The sequence below is a fragment of the Anolis sagrei genome, chromosome 3 (assembly GCF_037176765.1).
Source record: "Anolis sagrei isolate rAnoSag1 chromosome 3, rAnoSag1.mat, whole genome shotgun sequence".
In the NCBI taxonomy this organism is placed as follows: Eukaryota; Metazoa; Chordata; class Lepidosauria; order Squamata; family Dactyloidae; genus Anolis; species Anolis sagrei.
Genome location: NC_090023.1, coordinates 165557000 through 165584954, shown reverse-complemented (window position 1 = coordinate 165584954; position 27955 = coordinate 165557000). Strand labels below are relative to the sequence as shown.

The window sequence follows — 27955 nt, the reverse complement described above, 5'->3', positions numbered from 1 at the left end:
TGTAGGTAACCTATACTATTCTGGAGGAAGGCAGGGTGAATAGACATATAGAGCACATTTGAAATACATCTCTTATGAGTGAGGTCATAATATAGACTCATAGAATCGAAGAGTTGGAAGAGACCTCATGGGCCATCCAGTCCAACCCCCTGCCAAGAAGCAGGAATATTGCATTCAAAGCACCCCTGACAGATGGCCATCCAGCCTCTGTTTAAAAGCTTCCAAAGAAGGAGCCTCCCCCACACTCCAGGGCAGAGAGTTCCACTGCTGAACGGCTCTCACAGTCAGGAAGTTCTTCCTCATGTTCAGATGGAATCTCCTTTCTTGTAGTTTGAATGGGGATTGTCCCCCATTCTGTATCTTTGCATTTCGTTTTTTCTGCCTAAGTGGAGTATCCTGGGTACATAATTTTAAAATAGCAATGTTTTAATACTCCATTGTAATAAGATGCTAGATTTTAGCATGCATGCATCTAATTTGTGAAAGATCTGCAAGTTGGCGTTTCAACGTATTATATAAACTCAGAAAAGACAAAGGAGAAGCCATTTCTACTGTTTTCCCCAACCAGTTCATCCACAGCTACCACTAATTGTGGGAATCCTTCCCCGCTGGTATAGCATTTCTCTGGATTTCTTCTTAAAATTCCCTTTGCCAGGGAGTCTTGGAAATGCCCAATCTTGAGGATATAAATTGTGAACAAATGATGGATAAATTAAATATCATTGCACTTCTTTGTTTTCATCATTCGTTTGTTTTGAGCAGAATTCCCCACGGAATTTACATTAGTGTGACACACCTACACACTGCAGCCGACACACTCATGTGTTGCGCGTGATGTGTCTGGAATGCTCTGCTCTAAGAGATGCTTCCAGATGCGTGGCTGCTACTGTCAGTTAAAACACCTTGTACAATTGTTCTCTTTCTCTCCTTTTAATACAAATTATTTGTGCCTTTGGCATATTTTTTTGGACAAATACTATTGTCAAAAAAGTCAAAAAAGAAGCACAATTAAAGCCTTGGCAGACCGTGCAAAAAGAATCTGCGAACCCCACCTTCTCCAAGATGAACTGAACCACCTCAACTGGGCTCTACAGGCCAATGGATACTCCACCTCAGAAATCAGAAGAGCTGCAAAACTGAGAACAAGCCACGAGAGTAAAGATGGAGATCCACCCAGAGGAGGAGTGTTCTTGCCATACATCAAGGGAACCACTGACCGCATAGGGAAACTGATGAGGAAACACAACATACAAACCACTTACAGACCCACCAAGAAAATCCAACAAATGCTACGTTCAGCAAAGGACGGGAGGGGTCCTCTCACCTCTGCAGGAGTCTACCGTGTACCATGCAGCTGTGGACAGGTCTGCATGGGGACCACCAAACGCAGCGCCCAGACACGCATCGGGGAACATGAAAGGCACTGCAAACTGCTCCAACCAGAGAGGTCAGCCATAGCGGAGCACCTGATGAGCCAACTTGGACACAGCATATTATTTGAGAACACAGAAGTGCTGGACCACTCTCACAACCACCATGTCAGACTACACAGAGAAGCCACTGAAATCCACAAGCATGTGGACAATTTCAACAGAAAGGAGGAAACCATGAAGATGAACAGGATCTGGCTACCAGTATTTAAAAACTCAAAAATTGCAGCAGCAAAACAACAGAGAGTAAACAATCAGGCACATCAATTCACTCTCAACAAGAGATTCCCCCCAGGCGATTCCAGGCCATTGAATGCAAATCAAGGTGATCAGCTGAAACATTACCCTGGTCATTCCACAGATATATAAACCCATTTTTCCTACTTCCAACAGATTTCACTACCTCTGAGGATGCTTGCCATAGATGCAGGCGAAACGTCAGGAGAAAAATTGCCTCCAGAACATGGCCATATATCCCGGAAAAACCTACAACAACCCATTATTATCTTTATTTTTATGCTCGATGTTTGACTGTAAACCACCCTGAGTCGCCTCTGAGCTGAGAAGGGTGGTATACAAATATAGCAAACAAACAAACAAACAAATACATAAATAAATAGTGGTTTCAGCATTGAATTTTGCAACTCTGGGGGACCAATCCCATCTTGGCAATGATAACCCACTTGGTGAATTTAGGTAACTCACACTCTTCCAACTCAGAGGAAGGCAAAAGCAAACCCTGGGATGACTTGAAAACACAGATGGCAACATTGCAGTAGTCAGGCAGTGGGAAACTAATAAGTAGGGGGAGAATAATCTTCATCTCCTCTTTAAATGATGTCCTTGATATGAGTAACCATGACAATTTGGGAAATGCAGTCCATACCTTTTAAAACAAACTGTCTAGCTTTCATCAATGTGTGAGAAAAGATCATATGCAGGGTACTGTACAGTGGGATATTTTAAGAACATTGGAGAGCTAGGATTGCCATCATGGCTGATGTGAATATTTTAAGTCAGGTTTGAATTACATAGTTGAGGTAGGGTAAGGATACGAATTTCCTTTGTGAATAAAATGTTTGCTGTATATCTTAATTTTTTTATTTTGGTGTGTGTCTTCAAGTAGTTTCTGGTCCTGGGCCTAAATTATGACACTTGCTCAAGTTCATCCAGTGAATTTCTGTGATTGAGCAGGGAGTCAAACCCTGGTTTCCGTAGTCCTATATCCCAGCGTATATCCCAGGATCTGATCCCAGGTTTTCTGTTTATCCCAGATTATTTGGCAGTGCGAACTCATATAATCCGGTTTAAAGTAGAAAACCTAGGATCAGATCCTGTGACATAGGGCCTGACTGAAGGGCCCCTAGTCCTATGCTCAAACCACTACAGCAAGCTGGCTCTTAGAGGCAATGGGTGCAATGCATTCTGTTTGGAGAACAGACAGAGGGGTTTTGTTTGACCCTGTCTGTCTCTAGATATGACATCTGAGATGCATGAAATATGTGTGTAGTAGCTACCTGGTCTCCTCCCTTCTCTGTGGAATGGAAAATACGTAAGGCTGAGAAACTCAAGCAGAGTAGCAAAGAAGGGGACAGTTATCTGATGTTCATCTAGCACTGGATTCTGCAGGGGAGGGGGATGTCTTTTCATGCCACTACTCCCAGATTTTATGACATTGGTGCCTTCTTTCCTCCCCTCCCTTCAAAATCCTACTAATCCCACACTTTTCTCTCCAAGGACAGAAATGATATTCATTTCCTATAGGTGAAAAAACAGTTAGCAGGTAAAATTGAGTGAAGAAACATTCAGTGAGAATGATAGTCTTCTTCCCTCATCATCTTCAATGACAACAAAATTCAACATTATATCCCCATTACATTGTTTGTCTTAGGTAATACCATGAGAACCAGCATGATGTAGTGGCTCGAGTATTGAAATAGGAGACTAGAATTTGAATTCCTTCCACTCATCCCTGTGTGACCTTGAGCAAACTGCACTATCTCAGCCTGGCAAGCTTCCACTGAATAAATCTTGTCAAGAAAACTATGAATTTTATTGCTCAATAGGTTTGCTGCAGAATTGCACTGGGTTAATTCTGTGTTTGATCTTTTGTTATCACACAAGGTTGTGATTCTCCCAATGTTGCATTGCATTTCCATCATCTTTTCATTGTTTGGGTAGCTACTACACTCTGGAACTCACTCCCTAAGGACATCAGGCAGGCCCCAACTTTGGCAGTCTTCAGGAGGAGCTTGAAGACGTGGTTGTTCCAGTGTGCCTTCCCGGAATAATGATCCCATAGCACTTTGTCCCTCCAAAGCACTTTATACTTTTAGGTCTGCTCGTATGTCTTCGACAAACGCCACTATCACCTTTTTGTCCATGCCTCAGCACTTTTCCAATTTTAATGTTTACATTTGGACTTCCCACAGTTTTAATTGTATGTTGTCTTATTGATAACGTTATATGTTGTATCGTTTATGTGCTATTTTAATGGTTTGTATTGTGATTATTGTCTGTATTGTTGTGTTTGGGCTCAGCCTCATGTAAGCCGCACCAAGTCCCTTGGGGAGATGGTAGCGCGGTACAAATAAAGTGTTGTTGTTATTATTAAGGCACTAGCTGTCCCCTGCCACACGTTGCTGTGGCCCAGTCTGGTGATCTGGAAAATAGAGTAATGAGAAAGTATTGGTTTCTAATATATGTAATTCATTTATGCTTGTGAGTAAACAGTATTTCTTGTTGTTTCTTTGTCAGTGTTGATGTGGAGAGTGTCTGGTTTGCCTACTCTGGAATATGCAACATATCATAGTCCTTCTTTAAGGGTCTCTTTCAAATCTATGATACTATATCTGTGTGTGTGTGTGTGAATCATATCTATCTATCTATCTATCTATATTTATGACTGGGTGGCTCTTTGTCAGAAGGGCTCTGATTACATTTTGTTGCCCTGGTGAAGAGAGTTGGACTGGATGGCCTTAAGTATTTTCTGTTGGTCATGGGGGTTCTGTGTGGGAAGTTTGCCCCATTTCTGTCGTTTGTGGGTTTCAGAATGCTCTGTAATTGTAGTGAACTATAAATCCCAGTAACTACAAATCCCAAATGTCAAGGTCTATTTCCTCCAAACTCCATCTGTGTTCATATTTAGGCATATGGAATTTTTGTGTCAAGTTTGGTCCAGATCCATCATTGTTTGAGTCCACAATGCTCTCTGGATGTAGGTGAACTACAACTCCCAAACTGAAGGTCAATGCCCACCAAACCCTTCCAGTGTGTTCTGTTGGTCATGGAAGTCCTGTATTCCATGTTTGGTTCAATTCCATTATTGGTGGAGTTCAGAATGCTCTTTGATTGTAGGTGAACTATAAATCCCAGCAACTACAACTCCCAAATGTCAAGGTCTATTTCCCTTAAACTCAATCTGTGTTCATATTTGGGCATATGGAATATTCGTGCCAAATTTTATCCAGATCCATCATTGTTTGAGTTCACAGTGCTCTCTAGATGTTGATGAACTACAAATCTAAAACTCAAGGTCAACGCCCACCAAACCCAACTAGTTTTTTCTGTTGGTCAGGGGAGTCCTGTATGCCAAATTTGGTTCAATTCCATTGTTGGTGGAGTTCAGAATGCTCTTTGATTATAAGTGAACTATAAATCCCAACAACTACAACTCCCAAATGACAAAATCATAATTTTTTGAGTGTTGGTGGAGTTCAGAATGCTCTTTGATTGTAGGTAAACTATAAATCCCAGCAACGACAATTCCCAAATGACAAAATCAATTTTTTTGAGTGGAGGACATAAATTGGACTGTTAGGTGTCTTGTGTCCAAATTTGGTGTCAATTCCCCCAGTGGTTTTTGAGTTCTGATGGTAGCACGAACTAACAATTCGTCCAGTGGTTTATATAGATTAGGAAGGTTGAGAACCACTGGTTTAGGACTTTATAGGTCATGACCTTTCTTTTTAAAAAGAAAAGAAAGTTGATTTAAAGAAACGGAACCTTAAAATGCCAGTGAAACAAACATGGCCAATTATCTTCATTCATATACCTGGTTGTTTCAAAGGAGGCTCTGAACCCCTAGTTGTCTCTCATAGATTAGAACAGTGTTTCTCAACCTTCCTAATGCCGTGACCCCTTATTACAGTTCCCCATGTTGTGGTGACCCCCAACCATCCAATTATTTTCGTTGCTACTTCATAACTGCAATTTTGCTATTGTTATGAATCGTAATGTAAACATCTGAGATGCAGGATGTATTCTCATTCACTGGACTAAACTTGGCACATATACCCAATACGCCCAAATTTGACTACTGGCAGGGTTGGAGGGGTTGATTTTGTCATTTGGGATTTGTAGTTGCTAGGATTTATAGTTAACCTACAATCAAATAGCATTCTGAACTCCACCAATGATGGAACTGAACCAAACTTGGCACGCAGAACTCCCATGTCCAACAGAAAATATTGGAAAGATTTGGTGGGCAGTGACCTTGTTTTTTGGAGTTGTAGTTCGCTTACATCCAGAGAACACTGTGGACTCAAACAATGATGGATCGGGGCCTAACTTGGCATGAATATTCAATATGCCCAAATTTGAACACAGATGGAGATAGATCTTAACATTTGGGAGTTGTAGTTGTTGGGCTTTATAGTTCACCTACAATCAAAGAGCATTCTCAACTCCACCAATGATGGAATTGAGCCAAACTTGGCACGCAGAACTCCCATGACCAACAAAAAATACTGGAAGGATTTGGTGGGCAGTGACCTTGAGTTTTGGAGTTGTAGTTCGCTTACATCCAGAGAACACTGTGGACTCAAACAATGACGGATCGGGACCTAACTTGGCATGAATATTCAACTCCCATGACCAACAAAAAATACTGGAAGGATTTGGTGGGCAGTGACCTTGAGTTTTGGAGTTGTAGTTAGATCACCTACATCCAGAGAGCACTGTGGACTCAAAACAATGATGGATCTGAACCAAACTTGCCACAGATATTCAATATGCCCAAATATGAACACTGGTGGAGTTTGGAGAAAACATACCTTGACATTTGGGAGTTGTAGGATTTATATTTCACCTTCAATCAAAGAGCATTCTGAACCCTACCAAGTATAGAATTGGGACAAACTTTCCACACAAAAGCCCTAAGACCAACGGAAAATACTGTGTTGTGTTGTTGTAGGTTTTTTCGGGCTGTATGGCCATGATCTAGAGGCATTCTCTCCTGACGTTTCGCCTGCATCTATGGCAAGCATCCTCAGAGGTAGTGAAGTATACAGAATGGGTGACGCCTGGCTCGAGAGCAGTACGTGTGAAAAAGATCTTGGAGTCCTCGTGGACAACAAGTTAAACATGAGCCAACAATGTGATGTGGCGGCAAAAAAAGCCAATGGGATTTTGGCCTGCATCAATAGGAGTCTAGTGTCTAGATCTAGAGAAGTAATGTTACCCCTCTATTCCATCTTGGTTAGACCACACCTGGAATATTGTGTCCAATTCTGGGCACCACAATTGAAGAGAGACATTGACAAGCTGGAATGTGTCCAGAGGAGGGCGACTAAAATAATCAAGGGTCTGGAGAACAAGCCCTATGAGGAGCGGCTTAAAGAGCTGGGCATATTTAGCCTTCAGAAGAGAAGGCTGAGAGAAGACATGAATAAATATGTGAGAGGAAGCCACAGGGAGGAGGGAGCAAGCTTGTTTTCTGCTTACCTGGAGACTAGGACGCGGAACAATGGCTTCAAACTACAAGAGAGGAGATTCCATGTGAACATGAGGAAGAACTTCCTGACTGTGAGAGCCGTTCAGCAGTGGAACTCTCTGCCCCAGAGTGTGGTGGAGGCTCCTTCTTTGGAAGCTTTTAAACAGAGGCTGGATGGCCATCTGTCAGGGGTGATTTGAATGCAATATTCCTGCTTCTTGGCAGGGGGTTGGACTGGATGGCCCATGAGGTCTCTTCCAACTCTTTGATTCTATGATTCTATGAGGTCTGTTGGAACTAGGAAAAAGAGTTTATATATCTGTGGAATGACCAGGGTGGGACAAAGGACTCTTGTCTGCTGGAGCTAGGTGCTGGAGCTAGGAAAATACTGTGTTTTCTGGCGGTCTTTGGCGACCCCTCTGACACTCCCTCACGACCCCTGGAGGGGTCCCGACCCCCAGGTTGAGAAACACTGGATTAGAAGGAGGACGCCGTTGGGAGCAGCGGGGCTTCCTTATTTCCCCGCCCCTTTTGAAGGGGGCTCTGCGAGGAGGGGGAGCAGCCAAGCAGGCAGGAGGGCTTTGGCTGCTGGGTCCCTCCAGGGCCGGGCCAGGGGAGGTGCCACCGCCGCCGCCTCTCCTCCCTCCCTCCCTCCCTGTGCCCGCCTCCTTTACGCGCAGCCTGTTTTCATGAATGAAAAACCAAGCGGCGGAGTATAAATAGCTCCCAAGGCTGGCCGACGTCACGGGGAGCGGGACTTGTGCTTGGCAGCCCGGCTCTTGTGGTCTCTTTTGATGTGGTTTGCCCGTCACTCCAAGATTCACCCTGGATCCCGAAACAACAACAAGGAGGAGGAGAAGGACGGCGGCGTTTGCCGGGCCCGCGCCATGCTGCTGCCTTTGGGCCAAGTTGGGCGGGCGATGCTGCTGAAGCTGGCTGGCGGAGGGTCTGGACGCTGAGCCCTGGTGTCCTCCTGCCTGCCTGCCTTCCTTCCCCGGGTAAGGCGCTCACCTCGGCTCAAGCCTCTCCCCCTGCCCTTTGCCTTCCACGTGTGCCACTTCTCCTGCAGACAGAAAGTTTGTGCCCAGGAAGGCGTTCAGCAGCGCCTCTCCTAAGGCTCTGAACTGCATCCCCGCCACCCCCCTCCTTGCCCCCCACCCCCTACTTTACCGCTTTGGAAACGCCTCTCCCTTTCTGTCAAAATGGGGACCCCACTTCCTTTCTGCTCCCCTTTTTCCCTGCAGGGTCCTATCTTTGGCCCCTCCTGTGTTGTGCATGGCCATGGCAACACCCAAGGGCTGCCCTTGGAAGGGGGCTCCAAGCAGACACATGGGAATAGTGGTGGGGTGGGGGGTGGCATGAGTTAGGTTCTGCTTGTAGAATCAAAGAGTTGGAAGAGACCTCATGGGCCATCCAGTCCAACCCCCTGCCAAGAAGCAGGAATATTGCATTCAAATCACCCCTGACAGATGGCCATCCAGCCTCTGTTTAAAAGCTTCCAAAAAAGGAGCCTCCACCACACTCAAGGGCAGAGAGTTCCACTGCTGAACGGCTCTCACAGTCAGGAAGTTCTTCCTCATGTTCAGATGGAATCTCCTCTCTTGTAGTTTGAAGCCATTGTTCTGCGTCTTAGTCTCCAGGAAAGCAGAAAACAAGCTTGCTCCCTCTTCCCTGTGGCTTCCTCTCACATATTTATACATGGCTATCATATCTCCTCTCAGCCTTCTCTTCTTCAGGCTAAACATGCCCAGCTCGTTAAGCCGCTCCTCATAGGGCTTGTTCTCCAGACCTTTTATCATTTTAGTCGCTCTCCTCTGGACACATTCCAGCTTGTCAATATCTCTTGAATTGTGGTGCCCAGAACTGGACACAATATTCCAGATGTGGTCTAACCAAATCTGGAATATTGTGTCCAGTTTGGGGCACCACAATTCAAGAGAGAATCAAAGTGTTTTATTTATTTACTAGCCGTCCCCCTGCCACGCGTTGCTGTGGCCCATTCAGTGTACATTTATTTATTTATTTACTAGCCGTCCCCTGCCACGCGTTGCTGTGGCCCATTCAGTGTTTATTTATTTATTTATTTACTAGCTGTCCCCTGCCACGCATTGCTGTGGCCCAGTCAGGTGAAAAATAAAGTAATGAGAAAGTCTTGGTTTCTGATCTATGTAATTTCTTTATGCTTGTGGGTAAACAGTATTTCTTGCTGTTTTTTTGTCAGTGTTCTCATTACTACTCTGGAACATGCAACACATAATTGTTCTCCTTTAGGGGTCCCTTTCAGATCTATGATACTATATCTCCCTGGGTGTGAATCATATCTATCTATCTATATATATCTATGGCTGGATGGCTCTTTGTCAAGAGGGCTTTTATGACATTTTCTTGCCCTTGTGAAGGGAGTTGGACTGGATGGCCTTAAGTATTTTCTGATGGTCGTGGGAGTTCTGTATGGGAGTTCTGTATGGGAAGTTTGCCCCAATTCTGTCATTGGTGGGGTTCAGCATGCTCTTTGATTGTAGGTGAACTGTGAATCCCAGTGACTACAACTCCCAAAGGTCAAGGTCTATTTCCCCCAAACTCCATCTGTGTTCATATTTGGGCATATGGAATATTTGTGCCAAGTTTGGTCCAGATCCATCATTGTTTGAGTCCACAGTGCTCTCTGGATGTGGGTGAACTACAACTCCCTAACTCAAGGTCAAAGTCCACCAAACCCTCTGGTGTTTTCATAGAATCTGTTGGTCATGAGTCCTGTATGGCACGTTTGGTTCAGTTCCATCATTGGTGGAGTTCAGAATGCTCTTTGATTGTAGGTGAACTATAAATCCCAGCAACTACAACTCCCAAATGACAAAATCATAATTTTTTGAGTGATGGTCACTCCTTGTGTTGTGAGACGTTTTGTTGCCAAACTTGGTGTGATTTCGTTCATTTGTTCTTTTGTTTTTAAGGTACTCATTATGCGCAGAGCATTTATATGTATATAGATTTATTTATTATTCGAACTTATATGCCGCCACTCCCCTGGGGCTCAGAGCGGCTTACAAGAACAGGCTAAAATCGAACACCATTTAAAAACTATTTAAAAACAGCAATTTCAAAGATCAATGGCCTGTCGAAACAGATATGTCTTACATGCCCTGCGGAAAGCTGATGTCCCACAAGGCACGGACTTCAGGTGGCAGAGTATTCCAGAGTGATGGTGCCACTGCTGTAAAGGCTCTGCATCTGGTTGCTGTTAGACGCAAGGTCTTGACACTGGGAATTTCCAACCAATCTTGGTCTTCAGAACGGAGGGATCTCTGGGGTTGGTAGGGGGTGAGGCGGTCCCTCAGGTACATCGGCCCCAGACCATGCAAGGCCTTAAAGGTGAGTACCATCACTTTGAAAGTGATCCGGTGCTCAATTGGTAACCAGTGCAGCTGTAGTAAGATTGGTGTTATGTGGCATCTCATCGGAATTCCCGCAAGAAGCTGAGCAGCTGCATTTTGTACCAACTTGAGCTTCCGGATCACCGACAGAGGAAGGCCAATGTAGACGGCGTTACAGTAGTCCAGTATATGTGTTTTGTGTGTGTATATATGTATGTGTGTGTGCAATGCAGGGGGTTAAACTGCTGAGCTGCTGAAGTTGCTTACCCAAAGGTTGCAGGTTTAAATCCAGGAAGCAGCATGAGCTCCTGCTCTTAGCCCCAGTTTCTGTGAACTTAGCAGTTTGAAAACATACAAATGTGAGTAGATCAATAGGTACCACTCCGATGGGAAGGTAACGGTGCTCATGCAGGCCACATGACCTTGGAGGTGTCTACGGACAACGCCGGGTTTTCGGCTTGGAAATGGAGAGGAGTAACACACCCCAGAGTTTGACATGACTGGACTTAATGTCAGGGGAAAACCTTTACCGTATATATTTGTGGATATATGTGTGTTTGCATATATAAGTGTTTTTGCACATGCGTTGTGGTGTATTATATATATATATATATATATATATATATATTTGCTTTTTAAGCCTGATCTGCTGTGTTTTACAGTGTTTTTATGAGGGATGGTCACTCATTGGCCTGATAGGTGTGTTGTGTCCAAATTTGGTGTCAGTTCATCCAGTGGTTTTTGGGTTATGTTAATCCCACAAACAAACATTACATTTTTATTTATATAGATTTATTTACGACATTTCTATGCTGCCCTTCTCACCCCGAAGGGGACTCAGAGCAGCTTAATACACACACACACACACACACACACACACACATATACATATACACACACACTAGCTGTCCCCTGCCACGCGTTGCTATGACCCAGTCTGGTGATCTCAAAAATAAAGTAATGAGAAAGTGTTGGTTTCTAATATTTGCAATGCTTGTGGATAAACAGTACTACTTGGTGTTTCTTTGTTAGTGCTGATGTAGAGATTGTCTGGTTACATGCAACATATTATTGTCCTTCTTTAGGGGTCCCTTTCAAATCTGTGATACTATATCTCTGTGAATCATATATATCTATATCTATGGCTGGATGACTCTTTGTCAGGAGGACTTTGTTTACGTTTTCTTGCCCTGGTGAAGGGAGTTGGGACTGGATGGCCTTAGGTATTTTCTGTTGGTCATGGGGGTTCTGTCTGGGAAGTTTGCCCCAATTCTATCGCTGGTGGGATTCAGAATGCTCTTTGATTGTAGGTGAACTATAAATCCAAGTAACTACAAGTGTCAAGGTCTATTTCCCCCAAACTCCATCTGTGTTCATATTTGGGCATATGGAATATTCATGCCAAGTTTGGTCCAGATCCATCATTGTTTGAGTCTGCAGTGTTCTCTGAATGTAAGTGAACTAAACTTCCCAAACTCAAGTGTTTTCTGTTGGTCATGGGAGTCCTGTGTGTCACGTTTGGTTCAATTCCATCATTGGTGGAGTTCAGAATGCTCTTTGATTGTAGGTGAACTATAAATCCCAACAACTACAACTGCCAAATGACAAAATCAGTTTTTAAAGTGAAAGACATACCTTGGATTGTTAGGTGTATGCTGCCCAAATTTGGTGTCAATTCGTCTAGTGGTTTTTGAGTTCTGTTAATCCCACAAACGAACATTACATTTTTATTTATATAGATACAATATATTATATTGAGAAGAGTTGGGTCACACTAGTGTTGACATCACTGCTCTCTTTCTGAGGATTCAGGCTCTTGAATGAATGGGAAGACTGACAATTTGCTGCCCTCAGGATCTTGAATGAATGTGAAGATTGGTAGTTTTCATCAATAAACTCCTTAGTTTATAGGTTCTTGTGGGTTTTTTCGGGCTATAGGGCCATGTTCTAGAGGCATTTCTCCTGACGTTTCGCCTGCATGTATGGCAAGCATCCTCAGAGGTAGTTAGTTTAGTTTATGTTTTCAATGGGATTATCTGCAATATCCAAGACGAAATACCTAAATAACTGCTGAAAGTTTGGTTGAATTTGCTCCCCCCCCCCCTTTGTCCTTTTCCCCTGTACTTCTGAGTGCCTCTTCTTTCAATGGATGGGACAAGCAAGCAGAGCCAGGTGCTGATTTCTCTCTTTCAGGGGAAGAAATGGCCCTAAAGAGCCTTGAGATTTGGTTGTCTCTTCGCCACAGAACCATCTTTCCCCCTTCTCCTGCTCGATATGACTGGTATCCTGAACTCAGTCTCCTTCTCTGACCAGAAAGGGGGGGAAAAGGCAAGGCAGGCAGTTTGATCCAGTTCTTTTGACCGACTTGGCCGTAACGCAAGCCATGTGGTCCGAGAGCTGGCTTTGCACATCTGTTCACAGAGATCCCTGAAGTTCTGCATATGGTCCCAGGGAGAGCGAGGAGGCCATGCCAGAATATTCGCGCTGACTGACAGTAGCTCACCCGCCGTTTGTTTTCTGTTCCTGGACGTTCTGTTGAACTGCAGCCAAACATGTAGTGCCTAGCAAACTGGCGGCATTGGATAAATGCTAAGGAGGACTAGGGCTATTTTTAAAAAGGCAAAAAAAGACTGAAACTGTGTTATGTTGTTCGTTCCTTCCGTGGCATGCATACTTGTGCCCCCAGCACTTTGCCATAATAATGTTTGCCATAATTACCGTATATACGCAAGTATATGTTGACTTCGTGTGTAAGACTAGGGCAGGTTTGAAGGCCAAAATTTTGAATTTCAGTATGAGTCATTGATAAGTCGAGGGTATTCTGTGAAGAAGAGAAAGCACTAGTGCTATCTCAGGAGGTTGTCCACCTCTGGCTGCTACCATTTCTTGCTCAAGCATTCAAAAGGCCAGGAGCAGCATGATGGTAGAAGAGAGTAAAGGGGTCAGTGGTGCCTTAAGGTTCCCAGACAACAAGTTGAACTCTTTGCCACTCTACTCAGAGAAGGGGATGGTTCCTGTTTTGATAGCAGCTAATGTACAGTACTCACATTGGCCTGTAGAGAAGTCGACCCAGGTTTTTTTAGTTGATTTTTTGCCTAAAATGTCTACACCAGGGGTCCTCAAACTAAGGGGTCCTGGTGTAGACATTTTAAAATGTCTACACCAGGGGTCCTCAAACTTTGGCCTGCATCAATAGGAGCATAGTGTCTAGATCTAAGGAAGTAATGCTACCCCTCTATTCTGCTTTGGTTAGACCACATCTGGAATATTATGTCCAATTCTGGGCACCACAATTCAAGAGAGATATTGTCAAGCTGGAATGTGTCCAGAGGAGGGCGACTAAAATGATAAAGGGTCTGGAGAACAAGCCCTATGAGGAGCGGCTTAGGGAACTGGGCATGTTTAGCCTGAAGAAGAGAAGGCTGAGAGGAGATATGATAGCCATGTATAAATATGTGAGAGGAAGCCACAGGGAGGAGGGAGCAAGCTTGTTTTCTGCTTCCTTGGAGACTAGGACGCGGAACAATGGCTTCAAACTACAAGAGAGGAGATTCCATCTGAACATTAGGAAGAACTTCCTGACTGTGAGAACCGTTCAGCAGTGGAACTCTCTGCCCCGGAGTGTGGTGAAGGCTCCTTCTCTGGAAGCTTTTAAGCAGAGGCTGGATGGCCATTTGTCAGGGGTGATTTGAATGCAATATTCCTGCTTCTTGGCAGGGGGTTGGACTGGATGGCCCATGAGGTCTCTTCCAACTCTTTGATTCTATGATTCTATAAGGCCCGAAGGCCGAATACAGCCCTCCAAGGTCATTTATCCAGCCCTCACTCAGGGTCAACCTAAGTCTGAAATGACTTGAAAGCATACAACAGCAACAAGAACAACAATCCTATCTCATCCGCAAAAAGCAGACCCACACTTCCCATTGAAATACTAAGTTTATATTTGTTAAAATTGTTATTCATTTAAATTACTGTCGAAGGCTTGTAGGTTATTGGGCTATATGGCCATGTTCTAGAAGCATTTTCTCCTGATGTTTCACCTTCACCTATGGCAGGCATGCCATAGATGCAGGTGAAATGTCAGGAGAGAATGCTTCTAGAATATGGTCATATAGCCCCAAAAGCCTACAACCCAGTTCTTCATTTTCATTATTGTATTGTTTTAAAGTGTTTTTTGCACTACAAATAAGATATGTGTAGTGTATAGGTGTATAACTCAATAAAAAATTTAATAATAAAAAGATATGTGCAGTGTGCATATGAATTAATTCATGCTTTTTCCAAATTATAATCTGGCCCTCCAACAGTTTGAGGGACTGTGAACTGGCCCTCTGTTTAAAAAGTTTGAGGACCCCTGGTCTACACTATATAGGGTAATTATTCCTGAGTCGGTAGTTTGCACAAAACAGTTATGTATACCTATTTGCCTCCTTTGGGATATATTTCCTTCCGTTTTACTTTTCTCTCCAATGTTTTTTGTGTACATACATTGATATACATTAGTACATTGACGGGCACTTTTTCAAGGCCCTTTGGATAACAGGAGTCTATTACTTTTGGAGAACTGATAAATCAAATTTGAAACGTATTATCTTAATCCCATATTTTTACATCTAGAAACCTGAATATGGGAAGAGGATAGAGTATAGAGTATGAAATAGCTTGGAATTTAATTTAATATGCTTTCTAAGTCTAAGGAACATATTGACCACTAATGCAATACAATTAGATACTTAGATACGCCAACAGAAAGGTAGCTTCCATTAGCTTTCAGCACTTTGGTCTCAGTCCAGTTGCTAGTTCCAACTAAAGTAGACCTATCAATGGAAAAGGTAAATCAATACTTCTTGTAAGTTCATTGATTCCATGGGTCTGTAGTAGTTGAAACTAGCAACTGGATTTAGGCTTTGCATTTACTGGTTCTACATTTATTTGTTTGTTTGTTTGTTTACAATATTTATATTCTGCCCTTCTTACCCTGATGGGGACTCAGAGTGGATCACAGAACACATATACAGCAAACATTCAATGCCGTTATCCACTGACAAGACAGACAACTGTACATAGATGGAAGTAAATATAGGCTTTCCCATCTTCTGCATCTTGGAGTCTTTGCTTGGTTCTGGCCACGGGAGGTGCTATTGTTCCATCTTCCCTGCTGAAGAGCTTTTTTGTTAATGTCCTCCTTGATTAAATTGTTGGCATTTTTCTGACATTTCCTTATGGGTGCCTTAAATACGTCTCCGCTTTAAAGCGGTCACTATTTATCTACTCACATTGCTGTTTTCGAACTGCTAGGAAGGCAGAAGCTGGGCTGAAAGGCCAGGAGCTCACCCTGACCCGGCCTTCGAACTTTCAACCTTTTGGTTTGCAAAATTTACTGCAGCTGGCGGTTAACCTGCTGTGCTAAAGCCCGGCTCTATGTAAAGCCTAGCCTACAATGTGGTCCATGTCCATGTATGAATTTGTCTTAAGTCTCAAATATTTTATCTGCTGGTTCTACTTATAGGCATTTAGCATAGAACCATTTGTTTTTGTTTTTGTTTTTTTGGTTGTGTCAGGAGTCTTGGTGTGAGAGAATTGGCCGTCTGCAAGGACGTTGCCCAGGGGACGCCTGGATGATTTTGATGTTTTTATCATCCTTTTGGGAGGCTTCTCTCGTGTCCCTGTATGAGGAGCTGGAGCTGATAGAGGGAGCTCATCCGCCTCTCCCCGGATTCAAACCTGCGACCTGTCGGTCTTCAGTCCTGCCGGCACAGGGGTTTAGCCCACTACGCCACCAGGGGCTCCAGCATAGGACCATGACAAGATGAGAGAAACAATGTTCAAGGCAAAAATTAAATGTTATAAACTTCTTTTTAAAATCCAATCATATTTATTTATTTATCTATCATGTCAGGAGCAAACCAAACAGATGTATAGCATTTTTTAACAAACAAACAAAACAATCATAAATTGATATGTAATAGAACATGGCATGTTAATAAAAAGATAGAAAGATCTTGGGATTCCCATAATAACATTTTCCTATAACAACAATTTCCTTTAACAACAATCTCACACACCCTCCATTCATCGTATTGGACTAAATAAGGGGAAGCTTTGTGTTTATTTTCTGTTGAGGACTGCATTACTTAAAGACAGCAATTCTCAATGAGTATAGCCCCAACGGAATATAAAGATATCTAGGTGAGGCACAGGTTTTGTAACAATAGCTCTTCAATCCCTGTGTCTCCCTTCAAGTGCAATGTACTGTCTTCTACAGATTTACTATATGTTGACAGCTTTTTAACATGGAATAACTTTTTATGACTCTGTCTAGAATCCTAAGATCTATGGCCTTAAGTAGTAACTTCTTGAGGGCCATGTACAATAGCAACTCCTTAGCATGGGCAACTTACTTTTTTGAACTATCAGAATCTCTGTAGTCATGTGGGCTGATAGATTATGGGATTTGTAATCCAAAAGGGTTTCTGCAAACTGTGCTGCTGAGAGGTGGGGCCATTACCAAAGTATATGAGACCCTCTCTCATCATCATCCTCCTCCTCTTTAGCTCTTTCTCTGCACCTAACCAGGCTTCCAAAGAAAGAAATAATTACTATTAAATATTATAGACCTGGGAAACATTTCTCACAATCAGTAGTATCATGAAAAGCAGACCAGTTGTAGTCATTCAGTGGTATTGGGTTGTTTTTTTCTTGGAATGGGGGAGATATTTTGATGTTTAGAAGATAAGAAAGTACCCCTCAATCTCTGGATTTGCTAATGGTGGGAGTCCAGCAGGACCGAGTAAGCAAATAAGTGTGCATTGTGTACAAAAATAAGAGAACAGTAGCATTTCAGCTCTGTAATGGATAATTTATACATGCACAAAACAGGATAGCCTTCCTATACATGTAGACTGCAGTTTCATCAGCTCTAGCTCACATAGCCAGGAGTTATGATATAATGTGAGCTATAACCCCAAGAACATCTGGAGTGCGATAAGTTCCCACCCTGCATTAAGAAGAGGAATGTTTTCATAGCCTTACTTTATACTGTACGCCAGAATATTTATGCTATCATGCTGTCATTGACCTCACTAGCACTTTAGGCTGTTTAAGAATGTTTACATTGGAAAGTTGAGTTGATTCATATGGGAAGAGAATTCTTTACAACAATGGTCAAATGTATGCTCAGAGAGAGAGAAAGAGAGAAAGAGAGAGATCAGTCTGGAGAAGATTAATAGCCCTAGAGAATCAGAAGGTATAGTTACAGTAAGATTGTACTATCTAAGGAGCTTGCAAACTTCATTTTGTCAGTGAGAGAGAAAACAAGGAATGGGAGAAGTAAAGCTCCTCAAAAATGAAGCTAGCCTGTTACATGTCAAGCTTGTCCCTTCCTCAGTATGACATCCTTTCAACTATTTAAACATGGATATCCTGTCCCCTCATAACCTTCTCTTCTCCAGGCACAACATGCCCAGCTCCCCAAACTGCTTCTCATAGGACTTTGCTTCTATACCTTTCACAATTTTGGTCGCCCTTGGAATCATAGAATCATAGAATCCTAGAGTTGGAAGAAACCTCCTGAGCCATCCAGTCCAACCCCCTGCCAAGAAGCAGGAATATTGCATTCAAATCACCTCTGACAGATGGCCATCCAGCCTCTGTTTAAAAGCTTCCAAAGAAGGAGCCTCCACCACACTCTGGGGCAAAGAGTTCCACTGCTGAACAGCTCTCACAGTCAGGAAGTTCTTCCTCATGTTCAGATGGAATCTCCTTTCTTGTAGTTTGAAGCCATTGTTCCGCGTCCTAGTCTCCAGGAAAGCAGAAAACAAGCTTGCTCCCTCCTCCCTGTGACTTCCTCTCACATATTTATACATGGCTATCATATCTCCTCTCAGCCTTCTCTTCTTCAGGCTAAACATACCCAGCTCTTTAAGCCACTCATCATAGGGTTGTTCTCCAGACCCTTGATCATTTTAGTCGCCCTCCTCTGGACACATTCCAGCTTGTCAATATCTCTCTTGAATTGTGGTGCCCAGAATTGGACACAATATTCCAGGTGTGGTCTAACCAAAGCAGAATAGAGGGGTAGCATTACTTCCCTAGATCTAGACACTATGCTCCTATTGATGCAGACCAAAATCCCATTGGCTTTTTTTGCCGCCATATCACATTGTTGGCTCATGCTTAACTTGTTGTCCACGAGGACTCCAAGATCTTTTTTACACGTACTGCTTTCAAGCCAGGCATCCCCCATTCTGTATCTTTGCATTTCGTTTTTCCTGCCAAAGTGGAGTATCTTGCATTTGTCACTGTCGAACTTCATTTTGTTAGCTTTGGCCCATCTCTCTAATTGTCTAATTGTCAAGATCGTTTTGAATCCTGCTCCTGTCTTCTGGAGTATTGGCTATCCTTCCCAATTTGGTGTCATCTGCAAACTTGATGATCCTGCCTTCTAACCCTTCATCTAAGTCATTAATAAAGATGTTGAACAGGACCGGGCCCAGGACGGAACCCTGTGGCACTCCGCTCGTCACTTCTTTCCAGGATGAAGAGGAAGCATTGGTGAGCACCCTCTGGGTTCGTCCATTTAACCAATTACAGATCCACCTCACCGTAGTTTTGCCTAGCCCACATTGGATTAGTTTCCTTGCCAGAAGGTCATGGGGGACCTTGTGGAAGGCCTTACTGAAATCCAGGTACGCCACATCCACGGCATTCCCCGCATCTACCCAGCTTGTAACTCTATCGAAAAAAGAGATGAGATTAGTCTGGCATGATTTGTTTTTGATAAATCCATGTTGGCTATTAGCGATGACCGCATTTCTTTCTAAGTATTTGCAGACCACTTCCTTAACAATCTTTTCCAGAATCTTGCCTGGTATTGATGTGAGGCTGACCTAATTCTTTGGGTCATCCTTTTTTCCCTTTTTGAAGATTGGGACCACATTGGCCTTCCTCCAATGTGCTGGAACTTCTCCCATTCTCCAAGAATTCTCAGAGATTATTGCCAATGGTTCCGAGATGACTTCCTCTAGTTCCTTCAGTACTCTTGGGTATTGAAGCCCTTCTCTAGACAGGCTCCAGCTTTTCAATATACTTCTTGAATTGCGGTGCCCAGAGATGCACATATTATTCCAGGTGAGGTCTGCCCAAAGCAGAATAGAATGAGATTATTGTTTCTCTCAATCAGCTTCATCCTCCTGTATTTGAAAATTAAAATGTATTGACTTACCAAGTTCCCGCTGACTTAGTGGTCCCTCCTAGTTGGGGCCATCAGATTCAGCTCAATAGCTCAAAAGAGCCAAATGATGTTGAGCTGAGCTGTGCTCAATTCAGCAGTCTGGTGGAGAAGAGCAAACTACAGACCACCTGCTGCAATGCATTCTGAGCCCTGCCACATGCACAATGGAGGACCTTCTTGCAGCAATACCAGAGGAACTCCAAGTGGCCAGCCACTGGTCAAAGGACATTTAATCAACTACCAAACTTGCAAACTTTGTGTTTTGTTTGTCTGTCTGTTTGTTAAAAAATGCGGTCTGGTTCAGGCCAGATAAGGCATAGCATAGGTTTTGTTTTCAGTACAAACATAGAATATGAGCTGCATGCAAAATAAACCCTGCATTTAATGTTGTGTTGACAAACTTTAGTTCTAATTAAACTCTGAACATAGAAACTGCTCATTTCGGAGCACAATCCAGAATTTGTATTTGGATGCCAGCTCCCCCCCCCCCTTTTTTTTTTTTTTGGCTCAAACCACAGTTAATCTAATCCAGCAATCTGTTTCCACTAGCCAGCCATCTTTGTAAACCTAAGAGAAGGGCACAAACTGGACTATTTCCCCATATTTTTGGTCCTCAAGTATCATTCATCAATACACTGGTTGGAGGGATTCAGGGAATTGTAGCTCCAAATGTAACTTATCTAAGGTTTGCTTATGATAAATTCAATAGGGGAGGAAAACATTTGATTTTAGATTGAGTTTTAATTGCAGTCATTTCCTTTGCCTATTTGTTTAGTGCTGATGTCATTGGCTTCAAGCATCTGTGCATACTTCTTCACTGAAGCAACACCCTAACCTGTTCCTTTCTTAGCATAAAAGGAAGTTGATTTTGCTGCTACCTTGAATAGAAGTACCTCATTATATAATGTTTCAGGTACAGCAATATAGCTGGCATTTGATGTTCTGTTCTACCTTCTCTTACTTGGTCTGTTTTGACATTGCCTTATATTCATTAACTAAGCTGTGTGAAGTGAGAGTAGCCTCCCGCCTTCTGTTTTCGTTGAAAAATTAGAAATGTTATACCATGTTTCCCATTTAAGCAAATGCACCACATTTTGCTTTTATATCATACAGCTCATTTCAGTTTACTTCTGCAAATCTCATGGGTTTGTCTAATTTGGGAATCCATCTTGGGGGAAAAGTCAGAGTACAAATCCAATAAACAAATAGTAAAAAATGAAGCAAGGTTTATTGCTTGCCACTTCTAAAGTTGCAGTGGGGAAGGATATTGTCATATCATGCTGGATGTAAATTCTGCCAAGATTCAGTGGCTCAGGTGTGTTTTGCCTCTGATATTAACCTGGTTCAGAGGATTTTGAATGAGTTGGAGCAAGTCCCAGGCCCATATGAGAAAAGGAGTGAAAGCTTCTATTTTATTTTTGCAAATTACACATTCTCATTAGATGTAAATGTTGACCACTGTACTAGTTCTATTTAGTTAACAAATCAGAATATTAACCCTGGGTTAATTCTGAGTTATTGTAACTAACTTGAGTTAAAATAAACCAAGATTCCCAGAAATATAATGGGACAGGAAAAAGAACTGGGAAAAGAAAGCTTTCTCTACCTCAGGGGTCCTCAAACTTTTTAAACAGAGAGCCAGGTCACAGTCCCTCAAACTATTGGAGGGCCGGATTATGATTTGAAAAATAAATAAATAAATTCCTATGCACACTGCACATATCTTATTTGTAATGCAAAAAACACTTAAAACAATACAATAATTAAAATGAAGAACAATTTTAACAAATATAAACTTATTAGTATTTCAATGGGAAGTGTGGGCCTGCTTTTCGCTGTTGAGATAGGATTGTTGTTGTTGTTGTGTGCTTTCAAATAGTTTCAGATTAAGGTTGACCCTGAGCGAGGGCCGGGTAAATGACCTTGGAGGGCCACATCCGGCCCTCGGGCCTTAGTTTGAGGACCTCTGCTCTACCTGCTCTTTCATGTGAAAAGGGTGAGGGAGAACGTGTGAACTTGATGTTCATCAATAATCCTCTAATCATAGTTTTGAAAGGGTTTGTGAACAAGAGTGTCTGGTTTTTCTTTTAAGTTCCTTTCTGTTTATTTAATTCTCTTTGGGGGGAAATCCTCATAATGTCAAGTCATGTTATCATACTGTTTCACTTCTAATACTTGTATGGTGGCATTGGGTGCTGCCATACCTGGGCAGATAATAAACAGATTTCTATGTCTCCCTGTTGTGTGTGTGTGTGTGTGGGGGGGGGGACAGAGTTTTCATTAGCTCCCCGAAGGGGGGTTGTGATAAAAAAAAAGATTAAGAATCATCGGAGTCAGCTATTATTAAGACAGTAATCAAAACTAGACAATTAATTTGAGTTTTGTGTTGAAGTCAGGCATAATCTTGCATGCATAGTTTTGCCTTCAAGAAATAACTTCCTTTTGGTTCGAGTGTGTTCGTGGGGGGAGTGCACTGTATTTAATACTCCTTAAAAAACATTTCTGTAAGGCAGGCTACACAGACTCTAGTTGCCTTAGTTGGGAATACAAACCCATGCCGTCTTTGATTTTACCAGCATTTCTCTTGCTCCACACTAAGCATCAAGTTAAGTCCTTGACTTTTGTGTCTAACTGCAGCTCTTCTTTACATTCACCACCGCACTTTTTAAGTCTTTATTTTTAATTCTCACTAGTTCTGTGCTGCTAATGGCCTGGTCATTTTTTGGCAAGAAGTCTTTGGTGTGGCACAAATAATAAGTTACTTTCCCATACTTTGTACAGTCTGTTCCAGAACTTGGACAAGTTGTGTCTTTGGAGTACAGTTGACTGCAACAGGAGCCATGATGATTGGAAGTTTCTGGGAGTTGTAATCCAAACTCAAGTACTTTGTCCAAACTCATTTTTTTTTCTGCAGAAGATGAAGGAGGGCAACTTGCTGAGAGCTGCAGGGACTAGAAGCATTGCCTTAGTATCCATCAGGAGTGTGCTGGTACGGCTGTACCAGGAGCTCCAACTTCTTTTTCTTTCTTTGAGTGTTTGCATGTATTTCAAAGTTCCATGCATTTTGCAATAAAGTGGCTTCCCTTGGTTTGCAATTATAGGGCCAATGACCCATCAATCATCATTAGGTTATTTAGTTCCACCCTTTTTCTGGGTTTAGGAGGGGAAAGGGGGACCTCTAGTTCAGTTCACACAGAGAAGCCTTTCATACAGGACGTGAATCAGTTCCACCTGTAGAAAGCTTCATCTTTTACAGCTTTTGCTGGGGGAAATTCAGTCCCACAGCTCTACAGAAAAGCATAGCCTTTGCTGGGGGGATCCAGTCCCACAGCTTTACAGCCAGCCTTCGCTGGGAATTGAAGACCTTCTTTCCTCTTAGAAATCTACAAAAGGACTCTGTTTGGTAAGGACCACTCGCGGCAGCCATAACGCTATTTGGACCAGGTGTAGGGGCCCACGTCAGCAGAGCCTAAGACAGATTGCCCAGGTAGAGGTCAAGGATTTCCCTGATAGTGAAGAAACAGTTCATAAAGATAGTTGCCTGTCCCTTGTGGACAAGATTAAGAAAGCCACCAGTTGATTCAAAGCCTTGACGTATTTGTTTGATTTATTGAAGACCTAAGCACTAATAAAGAACTTTGTTAAACTTTCCAAGTTTCTAAAGACTTTGTTTAGGGAAATTCAAAGGGCCTCTAATTCGACGCACCCCTGGCGTCCTGTTGGGCATACAGAACACGTCCTGTCTACAGACCTTTTCACAGGCCCAGCGTGTGACAGTGATTTAGGCATGTTTGAAGATAACATTGCTTTTGACTCGGTCTCTATCCTTATGTCTTATTGCAAGTCAAAGGAGGAGTAGATATCACTTTCTCCGAAAACTTTTGCAGGTGGACAATTTATAATCCTACTATTCAAAGCTTCTCAGTCTCTAGATCTACTTTGTCCATCTTTGTCTGATAAACTGATGGCCCTGGATCTTCCACAAAGAAAAGAGTAAAACCTTCCTAAGCCTAGACCATCCTCCCATGTGGTTACATTGCCTTCTTATTTCATGAATATAATCAGAAAGGAATTGAACAAACAAGAAACAAATCAGCTCAGTTTTTTGTGTTAAAAATCTGTATTTTACACAAAGCTTCTATTTAAAAACTCCAAATTATCTTGGTTTGATAAATCTAGTTTTTTGACATCTTTTGGTGTTCCCAGTTGGTCATAAATTGCTTAGAGCCCATCTTAAATCTAACCAAAAGATAAAAAACAAATCCATGGCAGCTGGGTACAAGGTGGAGGAAAAGAATATTGCCATATTTACTCGGGTCAAATGCTCACCTTTTTAGGCTAAATTGCATTGCCAGAATTAAGGTGCACATTCAAGTAAATACAGTAACTTCCTTTTATTGCCATTGTTCCAACTATAACTACAATCAATACTCAAGAGTCAACAGCTCCCTCAGATCTCAGTAATCAGGCATATATATCAACCTCCACAGCAGTCCCCCAGGAACCCATCAGGTCCAGCAAGACATCCATATCCAAGCAGCAGAAAAAGTCACTTAACTCTGATTCCTACCTGGCATAATTTTTCCCACGTGTGGAAATCTAAGGCATTGGATTGTTAGATTCCCACATATAAAATTGTGAAAGGTTTTATTCACATTTTTCCACTTTTTCCCCCAAGGTCAACCATCTCATAATGTTACAAGCAGTTACTTGTCTATTGGAAATTAGAATATTCAAGAAGGCAATATCCTCAGTGTCCTGACAAGATGTTATTTAGTCTTCATTGTGCCTGAGAAAAAGTGGTTGTTGAGAAATACTGGATCTGAAATGTTTGTAAGAAAATAATTAATTCACATGGAGGACCTTTGAAACCATTCTGGAGGTCCTGTACTTTCAGGCATTTCTGGCAACTTGAGCTCACTAAAACCTATGGTAACATCCTGAGTCAGGTATCCCACAGACAGTGTCTGGCGTTTTCTTACCAAGGACATCATTCAAGGTCTACTAGTGCCACTGGTTGATATTTGACAAGCCTATTAGATATTACAAGTTGGGTACCTTCTCCTACACCAAAGCATCTTTTATTCCCCAACAATAGTTTAGCCTTTAGTATCTTGGAATTGTCAGCAGCTGCCTGAATGTGTGTGGTTAATTTTGGTCTGTTCCTGTCTTTCTTGGTTTTGTACTACAACAAGACCCTTTTATCTACAGGGTATATGTTCCAAGACACCCCATGGATGCCTGAAACCAAGGTTAGGACCAAATTCATTGACAGGGGGAATTCACTCGCCCCCACTCACCTGCTGCCCAGTGGATGATGGGGAAACTGATTTGTCATCTCTTCTTATCACTTAACAAACAGATAAGAGGAAGGACCATAGAATCACAGTTGGAGAACTGACAAAGAACACAAACACTTCTGACAGTGAGGACCATGAGTAACTAAAACTATGGAAAGCCAACCCATAGATAAGGAGATCTAATTGCATTTCTTTATCTGTTCCTGGCTGTTCTACTTGACTAGCTTGAAGATATGTCATCTCTTTGCCTGATGAAAATGAATGTCTCACTAATTCCAATTTAAATGATTTATTTTTCTTCCTTTGATGCTACTACCTCTGTTGGAAGTGAAAACAAGTTGAACTCTTAAATAATTTTTACACACCTTTAATGTATCTAGGCTGACAGTGTCATTAATCCCCTCATGTAAATGAAGAAAATTGTGCTTGAGGCTTTGCTTTCCCAGAGCCAGTCACATCATCATCATAATCAACAACAACAACGATTTGCAATTTGAAGTGCTCAGAGCACATAACATAGCTCCTTCCATCATTTATAATGTCTATCTCCCCATTTGCTAGGCCAGCCGCTTCCTTAAACATTTCTTCAAGTCTTTGCTTATCCCTGTAAGGACATTATAGTCCTCTCTGGATTTATGGGCCACAGATTAAGAAGCATTGTTCTAGACCAGTGGTTCTCTACCTTCCTAATGCCGTGACCCCTTAATACAGATCCTCATGTTGTGGTGACCCCCAACGGTAAAATTATTTTTATTGCTACTTCATAATTGCAGTTTTACTACTGTTATGAACTGTAATGTAAATATCAGATATGCAGGATGTATTTTAATTCACGACCAAATTTGGCACAAATACCCGATACACCCAAGATTGAATACTGGTGGGGTTGGGGGGGGGGGATTGATTTTGTCATTGGCAAGTTGTACTTGCTGGGATTTATAGTTCACCTACCATCAAAGAGCATTCTGAACTCCACCAAGGATGGAATTGGACCAATCTTGGCTATAGAACTCCCATGACCATCAGAAAATACTGGAAGAGTTTGGCGGGCATTGACCTTGAGTTTGGGAGTTGTAGTTCACCTACATCCAGATAGCATTGTGGACTCAAACAATGATGGATCTGGACCAAACTTGACACAAATACTCAATATGCCCAATAGTGAACACTGGTGGAGTTTGGGGAAAATAGACCTTGACATTTGGGAGTTGTAGTTGCTGGGATTTACAATCAAAGAGCATTCTGAACCCCACCAATGATAGAATTGGGCCAAACTTCCCACATAGAACCCCCATGACCAACATAAAATACAGTGTTTTCTGATGGTCTTTGGTGACTCCTCTGACACCCCCTCATGACCCACCCAGAGCTCCCGACCCCCAGGTTGAGAAACGTTGCTCTAGACATTGGACCTTATCACAATAACATCGGGATTTGCCACACATCACTAATCCGTCGCCCCACTCTCCACATCGCCCAATTTACCTTTTTCCTCATCTCATGGGGGAAGTATCCACTGCCCAGTTTCCCATGCAACATGTGAAGCTTCCCGTGTTGCCGAAGTGGCAGCGGCATATGTCACTTCCTCTTCCCCAGGGTTCTGTGGCAACAGGGGAGAGAAACCAGCACATGATGGGCAAATTAGCCTGTATGATGAGGTTGATCATTAGAATGTAAGTCCAGCAGCCCTGATTAGCTAGTGGTGATGGATGATGCCCAACAACATCTGACACAATGGTTCCAAGATCTGTTTTATACCTTTTTCTTATTCCTGAAAGTTGTCAAGCCATGCCTCTTTCTTGGTGTACTGCATTAAATTTCCTTGGGAATAGAAGTGCAAATTTAGTGATAGAGTGGTGAGTAGGTTAAACAACTACAAAAGTTCTGTCGGTGGAACTACATGTATCTGAAAGGTTGGATTCAATATCATGTTTGCCGGACAGAGAAAACACTTCTCTCATAATAGTATTGGCCCAATTGCTGCTGTGCCCCAACATAATCTGGTTTTATCCAGCTCACATTTGCTGGCCAGTTGTTAAAGTACATTTCTCCATCAAAAGCCAAACACTTGTTCTGTTTTGGCTTTTGCTGTTTAGTACATACATTTTATTATCATTTCATCTGATTACATAATAGATTGATCTGAAGCTTAAATTAGCAACTGGCTTGTTGATGTCTCTATATCTCTGACATTGCAAGCCAAAATCCCCGCAAGCCTCAACCCTCCCGCCTCCTCTGCTACTGTCCACTTTTAATCATTTTGCTGCCTGTGTTCTTGTGCTTCCTTTTTATAAGCTGATCTACAGAATCTGCCAGCTGTTGATTGTATAATTCAGTGCCATAGTCCATAGTTTGGAAGCACTCAATGTTTTAATCTGGTGGAAAGCTTAAAATATTCAGTTGAAAGATTTTTTCCCCCCTTATACTGCCTTTAAAATTGCTATGCAACCAGGACTGGCCCAAAATATTATGCTACCCGAAGAGTCCCACCCTACCTGCACATTCCAGGTACAAAAGCCAATGTGCCTGTGTGATGGGCAGCATCAGTCATATACTTGAGGACAAAGATAGGTCAGACTTTTTTTTTTAAGGTGCTTGATTTGGACAGCAAACAACAATTCAGTCGCTAGCATGCCTTTTTTCAGTCCCCAGAAACTAACTTTTCTAAGCCCTTCAACTGTTCTGGTGGTATGACACATACACAGCGCTGACCCTGAGTGCAACTAGAGTCAAGTGAAAGATAGAACAAGCCATAGCTACTAAACATACAGTACTACACAAACAGAGCTTCCATGTTCAGAAACAGTATAATATTGAAGATTAGGTTTTGAAAGGGAAACAAAGGGACAGGAGAAAAGTGTTGCTCTCATACTCTGCTTGTGAACTTCCTACAAGGGTTTCTTTGG

The 27955-nt window shown here is 42.4% G+C and overlaps 1 protein-coding gene across 5 annotated transcripts in view; it reads left to right on the top strand.

The window, feature by feature from the left end:
* The window catches only part of RHOBTB1 (Rho related BTB domain containing 1), a 120418-nt gene that overhangs the window by 24680 nt on the left and 67783 nt on the right, over nucleotides 1–27955 (top strand). Inside the window, exon 1 of one of the 5 annotated variants that reach the window (XM_067465658.1) lies at nucleotides 7813–8141. The exons of 3 other annotated variants lie outside the window; for them this stretch is intronic. The gene's annotated coding sequence lies outside the window, so the exon portion shown is untranslated. Of the gene's footprint in view, nucleotides 1–7812; nucleotides 8142–25166; nucleotides 25188–27955 lie in introns of those variants that run through there. One more of the 5 variants, XM_067465659.1, reaches the window with a different exon arrangement.